Source organism: Capsicum annuum, chromosome 11 (genome assembly GCF_002878395.1).
Source record: "Capsicum annuum cultivar UCD-10X-F1 chromosome 11, UCD10Xv1.1, whole genome shotgun sequence".
NCBI lineage: Eukaryota > Viridiplantae > Streptophyta > Magnoliopsida > Solanales > Solanaceae > Capsicum > Capsicum annuum.
In genome coordinates, this window is record NC_061121.1 from 185,291,956 (window position 1) to 185,303,282 (window position 11,327).

General features: G+C 32.6%; 1 pseudogene; it reads right to left on the bottom strand.

The window, feature by feature from the left end:
* Positions 1–444: 444 nt before the first annotated feature.
* On the bottom strand, positions 445–1,512 carry LOC107854927 (annotated as a pseudogene).
* Positions 1,513–11,327: the final 9,815 nt, after the last annotated feature.

Here is an 11,327-nt window from a genome sequence, read left to right on the forward strand (position 1 = left end):
TTATACATAACATGGCGTTGTCATTATGATGCCATTTGATTATAAAGTATGCACAACAGCAAATAGAAAAACAAGAAAACATACTTGGAGGAAGGCCATTTTTTCGCATATCAGAGAAGAAAGCTTCATCCTTCTCTAGCATCCCACAATTGGAATAGGATTTCAGAAGAAATGCATAAGTATCTTCAGTTGGGACACATCGAGCATCAAGAAGTGCCAGATAAGTAGATTTTGCTTTCTTGACATGTGAACTCTGCCCATAAGCTTCTATAAGCAAATTGTAGCAAACCATATCTTTTTTTTCCATAAGTTAACCAACTTCTTTATTTTACCATTCTCAACATTTTCAACTAATACAAAGTAGTTCTCCTAAGGACAAAACATCTCTTTTTGATATACATTTTTCTGAAACATTTGCTAAACTTATTTACTAATTTGTTTTTTTTACAGATTAAATATGACTTTGATAGCATCACCACCACGAGCACTTGTTTCAAAAGTTTCTTCAACTTTCGTTTAAGAGAATCCAAACCTGTGTGTGATCAATGGTTTCACATCTATCTTTCCACTTCTTAAAAACTCGAGACACAACGGCCATGTATTCTTGTAGCGAAATATGCCAATCATATCGACTTCCGTTGCATTAGCTGGAGTGAGAGGAACGGACATCTCGTGATGTCCCATTCCCACCAAGCAAACTTTGCCGCATGGACGAGTTGCACCAAGGGCAGTCGACATGGTTTTGTTAAAGCTAACACACTCAAAACTCACGTCGATTCCAACTCCCATCGCTTTCTAAATGTTCTCTATATTTGTAGCTACATCCTGAATATTAGTTGAAACTTTAACGATGTCATCTGCTCCTAACTTCTTTGTGAGAGAAAGATGATAGTCATCTACATCCACAGTAACAATTCTTGGGGCGCCAAAAGCACGAGCAACAAGCAGTGTGACAAGCCAAATTGGTCCAGCTCCCAGTACTAATATATTTGTCTCGGGACCAACATTTGCACACCGACAGGCATGAACACCAACACTAAGTGGCTCACACATTGCTCCCTCTTCTAAACTTATATTATCAGGGAGATTGAAATATAGATATGCAGGGTGGACTACCTGATTCGTGAGAGAACCATGAACAGGGGGAGTAGCAAAGAACTTCATCTCAGGGCAGAGATTATATTGACCTTCTTTGCAAGGATCACATCTCCAGCAACTAATTGCGGGTTCTAGTGCTACATGATCTCCTGGAACCAATGTCTTGACTTCACTGCAAACTTCTTTTATGATCCCAGCACATTCATGACCAATCACCATTGGCTCTTAAACCACAAAATCCACACATCTCAAGGTCTTGACGTAGTGAACATCACTTCCACAAATACCAACAGCCTTTATCCTAACTCTAAAATCGTGGGGTCCCAACGGAGGGAGATTAAAAGGATGAATCTAGTGAGTTTTAACACCGAGAAGCCAAGCAACCATGTTTTCATCACTTCCTCCTTTACCCATTATCGACCTGGAGAAGGCTTACGACAAAGTCCCCAGGGAGGTGCTTTGGAGATGCTTGGAGGTGAGTGGAGTACCGCTGGCATATATCAGAGTAATTAAGGATATGTATGATGGAGCGAAAACCCAGGTGAGGACGGCGGGAGGAGACTCGGAGCATTTCACTGTCCTGACAGGATTGCATCAGGCATCTACTCTTAGTCCCTTTTTGTTTGCGTTGGTGATGGATGTGTTGACGCGGCGTATTCAAGGGGAGGTGCCGTGGTGTATGCTCTTTGCAGACGATGTAGTTCTGATAGATGAGACTCGAGGGGGTGTGAATGACAAATTAGAGGTGTGGAGGCAAAATCTTGAGTCTAAAGGGTTCAGGGTGAGCAGAAGCAAGACAGAGTATGTGGAATGCAAGTTTAATAACGTGAGGCAGGAGAATGAGGTAGTAGTGAAGCTGGAAGCACAGGAGGTATGTAAGAGGGATAAGTTCAAGTATCTTGGGTCCGTGATCCAGTGTAACGGTGAGATTGACGAGGATGTCTCGCACCGTATTGGGGCGGGATGGATGAAGTGGAAACTCGCGTCGGGGGTGCTGTGTGATAAGAAGGTGCCGCCCAAGCTTAAAGGCAAATTCTATAGGGTGGTAGTCCATCCGGCCTTGTTGTATGGAGCGGAGTGTTGGCCAGTTAAGAACTCCCACATCCAAAAAATAAAGGTGGCAGAAATGCGGATGCTGCGCTGGATGTGTGGACTGACTAGAGGGGATAGAGTTCAGAATGAGACTATCCGAGAGAAGGTTGGTGTGACTTCAGTGGAGTGCAAGATGCAGGAAGCATGATTGAGATGGTTTGGACACGTGAAGAGGAGGGGCATGGATGCCCCTGTCCGTAGTTGTGAGAGGCTAGCGTTGGATGGTTTTAGGCAGGGTAGGGGTAGGCCGAAGAAGTACTGGGGGGAGGTGATTACGTGGGACATGGAACAGTTACAGCTCACCGAGGACATGACCCTAGATAGGAAGGTCTGGAGGACGCGAATTACGTCAGAGGATTAGGGCGAGTTTGGGTCGCTAGTGTAGGGAATTACTTGGTGGGGGTTTTATTCTTGCTATGATTCTTTGTTCCATGTTCCATGTTTTACTACGAACCTGTGTGCTTTCCTCTGCTTTCCTCTGTTTTATATTACTTATGGGTGCCGTATTTATGTTATGTAATCTACTTTTGTGCTTTACCATGTGTTTGTGTGGTATCTCGTGCCTTGAGCCGGGGGTCTATCGAAAACAGCCTTTCTACTTCATCAGAGGTAGAGGTATGAACTGCGTACATCTTACCCCCCCCAGACCCCACTAAGTGGGAATACACTGGGTTTGTTGTTGTTGTTGTTGTTGTTGTGTTTGTGAAGATTAATGTATGTGGATGATATAATTTGGGTGTGGAGTGGACTCTTTTTTTTATGTGGATAGGAAGGAAAATTCAGATTGTAGAGATCAATATTGTTAGCAAATCACATCTGCCTGAAAGGAACTTCTACACAGAATCCATTCACACATCTGCAAAGGAATATTACTTATTCAAATGAAGGAATAGTGTATATTTTAGGGATCCGACATGGGTACAACAACATTTTTGGAGAGTCCGAGCAACTTCGGTTTTTTGTTCCTTTTACCTTTTCGTTTCTTTATTATTTCATATTACTTTAGACCTAGATTGTAGTGTATCTAGCCAAGCCTGAAGTAACTTCCTTAGAAGATATAAATATGTGGACACACAGATGATTGAATGAAGTAGAATATAAATAAATGGAGCAATAGACAAGATCTTTACCAGTATGATCAGATCCCATTGTTTGTTGATTCAAAGTTGAACTGCTACATTCATTAAATCATCCCAGGTGTGATTGGTGGGACGTAGAGTATCCAAGGCAGACCAAATACTCTCTGGATCTTTTTCATTCTTTATGAAAGTAAGAATTTGCTGAGCAATTGGGCTTAGACATTTAATCAACGATACCATTCATACAACGATACCTCTCTGGATCCATTCACACAGCTTCTTTACCAACAACACCACAAATAACCCATCAAATTAAGAAATTAGGTTAAACATTCAAACAAACACCAATTAAGCAAACACAATTTTAAGCTTCTCAAACACGCATAAAATCACAATAACAAAAATAATCAGCACGAGTTAATAAATGAATATATACTTAAACATTTAAACAAATACCTCAACAATGATTTCCCCTTCTCAAATGAATAAAAACAATCAGCAAATTAAGAATTGAAACTGAGAACAAGGATCTATTTTATTTTTTGAGATGTAAAAAATAGAATTTGAGATAAATTACCTCAACAAGTTAAGAAGAAGAATAGAAATTGAGATGAATTCTTGAGATCGAGTGCTTGAGATGAACCCTACTGCTGAATGAGAGTGAGATGAATGTACTGCTGAAGAAAAAGAGTAGAAATTGAGGGTTTTTCACTTTGTCTATGTTTTGAGGGAAATGAAAAGCAGTAAAAATTTTTTAGGGAAAATGAACACATACAAAAAAAATTGAGAGGGGAACTCGCCATAAATCCATCAAAAATATTAGAGTATTTTTTTTACTGTGACGGAATAAGTTTATCACAAATTTTTATTACATTAGTTATTTAAAAAAATGTGATGAAATACTTAATCTGTCACAAATTTAGTCACGGATTTGTGATGAAAAATTATTACTTTTTTCGCATCATCTTTAATTTGTGACAAAAATATGACTGTCACAAAAATTATACTTAAATCTATCAAAAATATGTCACAAATTTGTTACTCTTTGAATTTTTATGTGAAAATAAAAAACAAAAAAAATTATATTTATGCAAAAACAATCCATCATAAATTTATCGAAATTCAGTCACAAATTGTGATAGAAGTGTTCCTTCTCAAATATTCCATCATAATTTAACCATTTTATTGTAGTGGTTATTTTCTATGTAGGTGATTATTCCGACTACGCTAACTAGTCGTAGTTCCCTAGCAAAGTGTCCCGCTGCACTATTTTTCTTTGAGAGTGACAACAGACGAATTTTAATTACTGAATACACTTTCATAGTTGCACTTGATTCAAATTTCTCATGTTTTAATTCAGTTTCATAGGCCAAATTCGCTAGAAGTTCCTTGCTAACCTATGTTTCCTATTCAATTAGCTCTTAGATGATATAGTCTTTCATCAACTCCCCTTTCCCTCACAGGTATTCTCTTACGGCTCCTTCTGGCATATAAATATCTTCTCAAACAATCCTTCCATATAAATTTGGGCCAAGGGAACTTCTATTGATTTTTCATTCTTGTTTGATGCAGTGTGAGGATTCGAAGGCCTTCTCAGAGTCTAATGCTCCCTTAAAGTTAAGTCCAATCTCTACTGGATCTCTGAAATGACACCAAATATAGATCCCTTCTCAAAACTTGACACACATAAACATGAGCAACAACTATCATTAATTTGAAACAGGGTATCAGCACTATATTCTTGGCCCCTCGGCCTTATCAATTCGAAGCTATCAAACTTAACTGTACAATACAGGATCTTGTTTGAATGATCAATGTCAAGTCAATTAAAAACTGCATTAAAAAAATCACTGTACTTTATGTATGTTGTTTTGATGACCTTATCAGTAATACATAACTCCAACATATGAAAATGGATCCATCAATCTGTACACACCTTATTCTTCCTAGCCCATCTATGGCTTAATTTGAATAAATAGATGACTAACCTGTTGCAACAGATAACACATCTATTAAAATTATCAAACAATTATAGACATCTGTTATGACAGATAATCAATCTGTTGCAACATATGACTTATCTGTAGGAAATAATCTAATAGATATATACATCTGCTGCAACAGATTGTCAATATGTTGTAAATTATCAAACAGGTAGAATATATTTTGCAACTAATTATCCATCTATTAGATTTATTTTAAAGTAATTTTCTTTTCTTTTTTGAAATACAATAAAGATAAAATATTGTATTTAGATCCATTTTTTTAATTTACATATTCGAAAAGTCACCAGTTTTATTTAATTAAGGGATGTACTTATTAAAAAAGAGGTGAACAGTTGTGAATTTTTTACTAAATCCTTCAAATTCAATCCTTTATAAATAGGTCCCTCCTTACTCGTTCAGTCTACTCCACTTCTAGATATCTCTGATCCGAATTTGGGCAAGGCGATTCTGTGCAACTCCTTGCGGAAACTTAAAAGGCAGATTCATGAAATCTGGTGGGAGTTGGGCGACATGAGAGCAAGGCTTAGGAGGGCCCTGCAACTGTCGGATGATGATTGGCCGTTTGACAATAATAATAATAACAACAATAATAAGAATAATCATAATAGTAATAGTAATAATAATAATTAGGTTATATTTTTTCTTTTAGCGTATGTAGTTTCTTTTATTATATCGGATCTACCTAAGGGAAGAACCTAATGTATGTTTTATTTTTTATTATATATTTGTATATAATGGATTCAAAAATTTATGTTTGGTCGACTTTGGATTTTTAATTCTTATTTAATATTTAATTTTCATTCTGTCTATTTTTTATTCTCAACATGTCGATGATTGGAGGTAGGGATTGAGCGTTTATGGCAATGGATGGACCATATGTTGCAATATATGGTTAATCTATTACGACAGATGGATCATATATTGCAATAGATGGTTATTAATAAAAAATGGATTATTGTTATTGAGAGGGTGAAAGGTCATGACATTTCGATTATTTAATATGAAAAATGGTTCGTAAATAAATAATAAAAAAATAAAGATAAACACAATATACGACCGTAAAAGATGGTTATCTAATTTTAATAGCTGATGTTATTATTAAATAGGCTTAAAAGTTCACCACTTTCGATTAATTAAGGTATATGATGATTGTTAAAAAAGAGGTGAACAGTCGTGACTTTTTGTCTAACACATTCAAAACAGTCGATGAATCAAATTCCCCATCTATTACTACTGATGAATAACCTATTAGAAGAAATAAAAAAAACTCTTTCAACAGATGATTGATTTGTTGCAACAAATGGTATATTCGTTGCCACAAATGAGTTATCTGATGAAATTGATATACAATCTGTTGCCACAATTCAATAAAAATGGTTATTATTTTATTAAAATAAACAATTATTGAAAAGGAGAGAAGTCTTCGATTATTTAATCAAGAAAGCATGTGATTTAAATTTAAGAACTAATTAATTCATTTCTTTTCACAGAAAAAATATGAAAAATAAATGATAAACACAATTTATTTATAACCATAAAAAATAATTATTTAATTTGAATAATTGATGTTAATATTAAATAGGCGACAAGTAGTGGCTTTTCACCATTTTTGTTTTTAAATCTGGTTTTAAATTTATATAATAAAAAAATCTCCAATTTTGATTAATTAAATTATATGATTATTAATAAAAAAGATAAATCATATGTTGCAATAGATAGATTATATGTTGCAATGATGATCAATTTGTTGCAACAGATGATATCTCTGTTGCCATAGATGGGTTATCTGATGCAATAAATATACAATCTGTTGTCATAGATGGGTTATCTGATGCAACAAATATACAATTTATTGCAAAAGATTGATTATCTGATGCAACAGATAAATAATATGTTGTCATAACTCAATAAAAATAATAATTATTAAAAGAAACGGTTATTGAAAAGGTGATAAGTCTTCAATTATTTAATTGAGAAAAATATTATTTAAATTTAAGAACTAATTAATAATAATAAGCTGAAAAGTCATGACTTTTCATAGTAATAAAAAATTCAGCAGCTTGATTTAATTAAATCACAACTTTTTACAGTAATCAAAAGTCACCAGTTTGAATGTAATTAATAAATAGAGGTCAACAATAGCGCCTTTTCGCCTAAATCTTTCAAATTCAATCCTCTATAAATAGGTCTCTTCTTACTCGTTCATTCTACTACACTCTATTTATTTCTTGCATCTTGTCTTTTATATTACATCTTCAACCACTTTCTCTTCAAAGATCAGATACTTTTTTCCTGACTCAGGTAAGTTTTTTTTCTTTTTTTGTGTAAATATACCCAATTGGTAGTATACGTTGTATTACATTCAGACTCTTTTCTTTAATTTTATTTTTACGTTTTTTGTCAATTCATATGTGTTCTAGATATGACTGATCCTATTTAGGACATTGTTATTCTGTGCGACACCGTATGGAAACTTCAGAGGCAGGTTAATGACCTGCAGTGAGAGTTGGGCGCCGTGAGAGCAAGGATGCTCTGGAAGATTCGTAGACGGAGGAGGCCCCTGTTGTTGCCGGTTGAAGATTGTCTGGCTAAAAATAATAATAATGATAATGATGATTATAATAATAATAATAATAATTAGATTTCTTTTTTTTTTTTGTTAGCCTATGTATTTTTATTTTTTTTAATAAAAAATTTATGTTGGAGAGACTTTGACTTTTTAATTCTTATTTAATTTTCATTCTGCCTATTTTTTCTTCTCAACAAATATGTCAACGACTGGACGTAAGGAATAATTTTGAATCCAGTAGCAATAGCAAGAGTTGAAACATATTGGTTATCTATTGGGTTTGCGGCAGAAGCTGTATTATGTTATTCCAAATAGATCACTCATTTGTTACAACAGATAAATAGTCTGTTGCAATAGATAACTAGTCTGTTGCAACAGAAAACTAATCTGTTGCAATAAATAATTAGTCTTTGCAATAGATAACTCGTCTGTTGCAATAGATGACCCATCTATTTGATTAATGTTACATGCATTATAAAACCATAAACATGAATCCAAAATATGAGTCTTCCATTGCAATAGATTATTCATCTGTCACAATAGATGAGTGATCTGCTTAAATTGTGGGCACTTATATTGGATTCATGAATGGGTTCTATCCATTGTTGAAAAAATAGCAGTAGCAATATACCCAGATGACAAATTTAACCAATAATTATAATTTTACTTACCAAAGTCACCTATGTAGTAATGCCAAAGTGGAAAGTGATGTACGAAACAAAATTTGACCTAAATAATTGGTCAAGTAGCAGCAGCAGTGGTTAAAACAACAACTATGGTCGACAAGAAGAAGATGAAGATGATAATGAAGTAGAAGATGACGACAATGAAACAGAAGATGATGAATAAAGCAGCAGCAACAATGAACAACAAAAATCACAAAGAGAGAGAAAACAACAACGGATGAGAAGAGAGAGAAACACATCTTTTTTCCCTCTGTTTCCTGTTATGTTAACTAACATTTGGATCAATGTATAAATTTAAGAACTTGTGGGCTATTTTCAAATTTTTTCAACTTTCTTAAGTCATAATAAAGTAATTGTCACTTCCACTCAATTATTAAGCCTTGAGTCACCTGCACCTCATTTGGAAACTGTTTTGTCACTTTTGACTAGATGCCCCAACGTTCTCTTTTTCATTTACTCTCTTAAAATCTTCAAATATTTTCCTCTCTTATTTCCCCACTAAAATCTGTCCATCACTGTGTATGTCTCGTACATATTTTTTCTTTTCAAGATTATTGATAAAGCATATATTTGTTGTTTACTTATTAAATAAAATTAATGTCTACATGAAATTTATTATGTATGAATAAATTGGGTGTATCAAATATGTTTTATATACATAATAGACTATATGCATTATATATGCACACACATTCAAATAAAGTACACTCTTATTTTTTTGAAAAATTTTATATACTTATAAAATCATATTTAAAGTATACATCGAGAGAGTTGTTACACTGTATTCAAATTTATTATGTATACATAACTCGGTTGTAGACATATTTATATGTACATTAAATTAATGTATACATTCAATTTTTTAATTTTGGTTCTTTCTATTACATACACACATATATTTATAGCTCTACATTGGTATACACTATACATTACTGTGTTCGTCATATACATTTATTTGTATTGGTTTCATTAGTCCATATTCACCTACTTCCTTTGTCTCAAATTACTTGGCATACTTATTTTTCTTACAACTTTTAAGGAGAAATTGATAAGGGATGTCTACCTTATTTAATCATGATTGGATGATCTTCTTCAATTAATATGAATATAGTTGAAAAAAATGGTTAATTATCTCTTGAATTCTTAGACATGCCAACTATTTTGAGACAAGTTATTTTAGCATACATTCCAAGTAACTTGAGACAGAGAGAATAATAAATTGGTATACATTTATTTGATTTGCTTAATAAAGTGGTAAAACATTTATTTGGTTTGATATCTTTATATTAGTAAATATTGATCCACACTCACCTTACAAGTTTGTGTACATGACTAAGGAAATAAACTAATTGAATCTTAATTTTAGGTCTTTAACGTTATTAAATAGCGAAAAATCATAAAGTACATCTATAATCTATATCTACATCTACAATATATTAAAAATGTGAATACCCTTAGAAAAATGATTTGAACTTTTTGCCCTTTATTAAAAGACTCTTCTTCAGACAAAACTGTCTTTTCACTATTTTTTAAATTTATTATTTAATTATTTTTTGTTATATTAACTGGACTTGCTAAAATATATGGTAGGGAAATTAATTAATATTTTCCTTTCTACTAGACTTCCTAAAATATATGGGACTCCTAAAATATATGGTAGGAGAATTAATTAATATTTTTCTTTCTTCTGTTCAATTAGAAAAATACTCCTAAAATAGGATTCCATTAAGGAAATATTTCTATAAATATTGAGATGTACATTAAACTAGAAAACGAAGCGGTTTGCCTGTTGGGAGAATATGATTGATGCTCATCTAACTTGATTTGATTGCATGTCTAGATTGGTGGATGCTTGATTTTCTAACCCTCAACTTCTTCATTGTTTTTGTCAGCATAATAGAATTCAACATGTGTGGATATATATATATTCTTTGTTTTCATTCAAAATCATTCTTTAAGGTTCGTTCAGACAAGAATTAGTTGGATCAAAATCGAAGCTTTGTGATCACTATTATATTTTTCTTATAGTTTACAGGTCGTAGATGAATGTCGGTTGACTTTGAAGAATTTCTTGTGTAAAGGCCAGGTTTAATTATATTGTTTTGATATCTTTATTATCTTATTGTTTTATTTTAATTTACAAATTTTAGATGAATGTGAGTCGATTTTAATTTTTTTTTTTTAAGTAAATGTTAGGTTTAATTGTATTATTGTAATATCTATATTAGTTTGTTATTTTGTGGTAGTTTACATTTTGCAGATGAATCTCGATCCGCTTTGAGAAATTCTTATGTGTAAAATTTAAGTTTAATTGTATTATTTTAATATCACTTTTATCATATTATTTTGTTGTAGTTTACAGGTGATTGATAAATGTTGGTCGGTTTTGAGGAATTTTTTAATGTAAAAGTTAGGTTTAGTTGTATTATTTTGATATTTCTATTATCGTATTATTTTGTTATTGTTTACAGGTGGTAGATGAGTGTTGGACGACTTTGAAAAAAATTTTGTGTGTAAAGATTAGATTTAATTGTATTATTTTGATGTGTTTATCATTGTATTATTTTATTACAATTTACTGATGGTAGATGAATGTCGATCGACTTTTAAAAATATTTTGATAAAGATTAAGTTTAATAAATAAATTCTCCCTCTTTACATACTCAAAAGATATTAAATTTAATTATTATATTCATCTTTATTATTTAAACAAATATCTTATTTAGTGTAATGTTTGAACTCATTAAAGTGAGATACACGCGCAAAGCGCGTACACCTAAACTAGTTACTAATAATT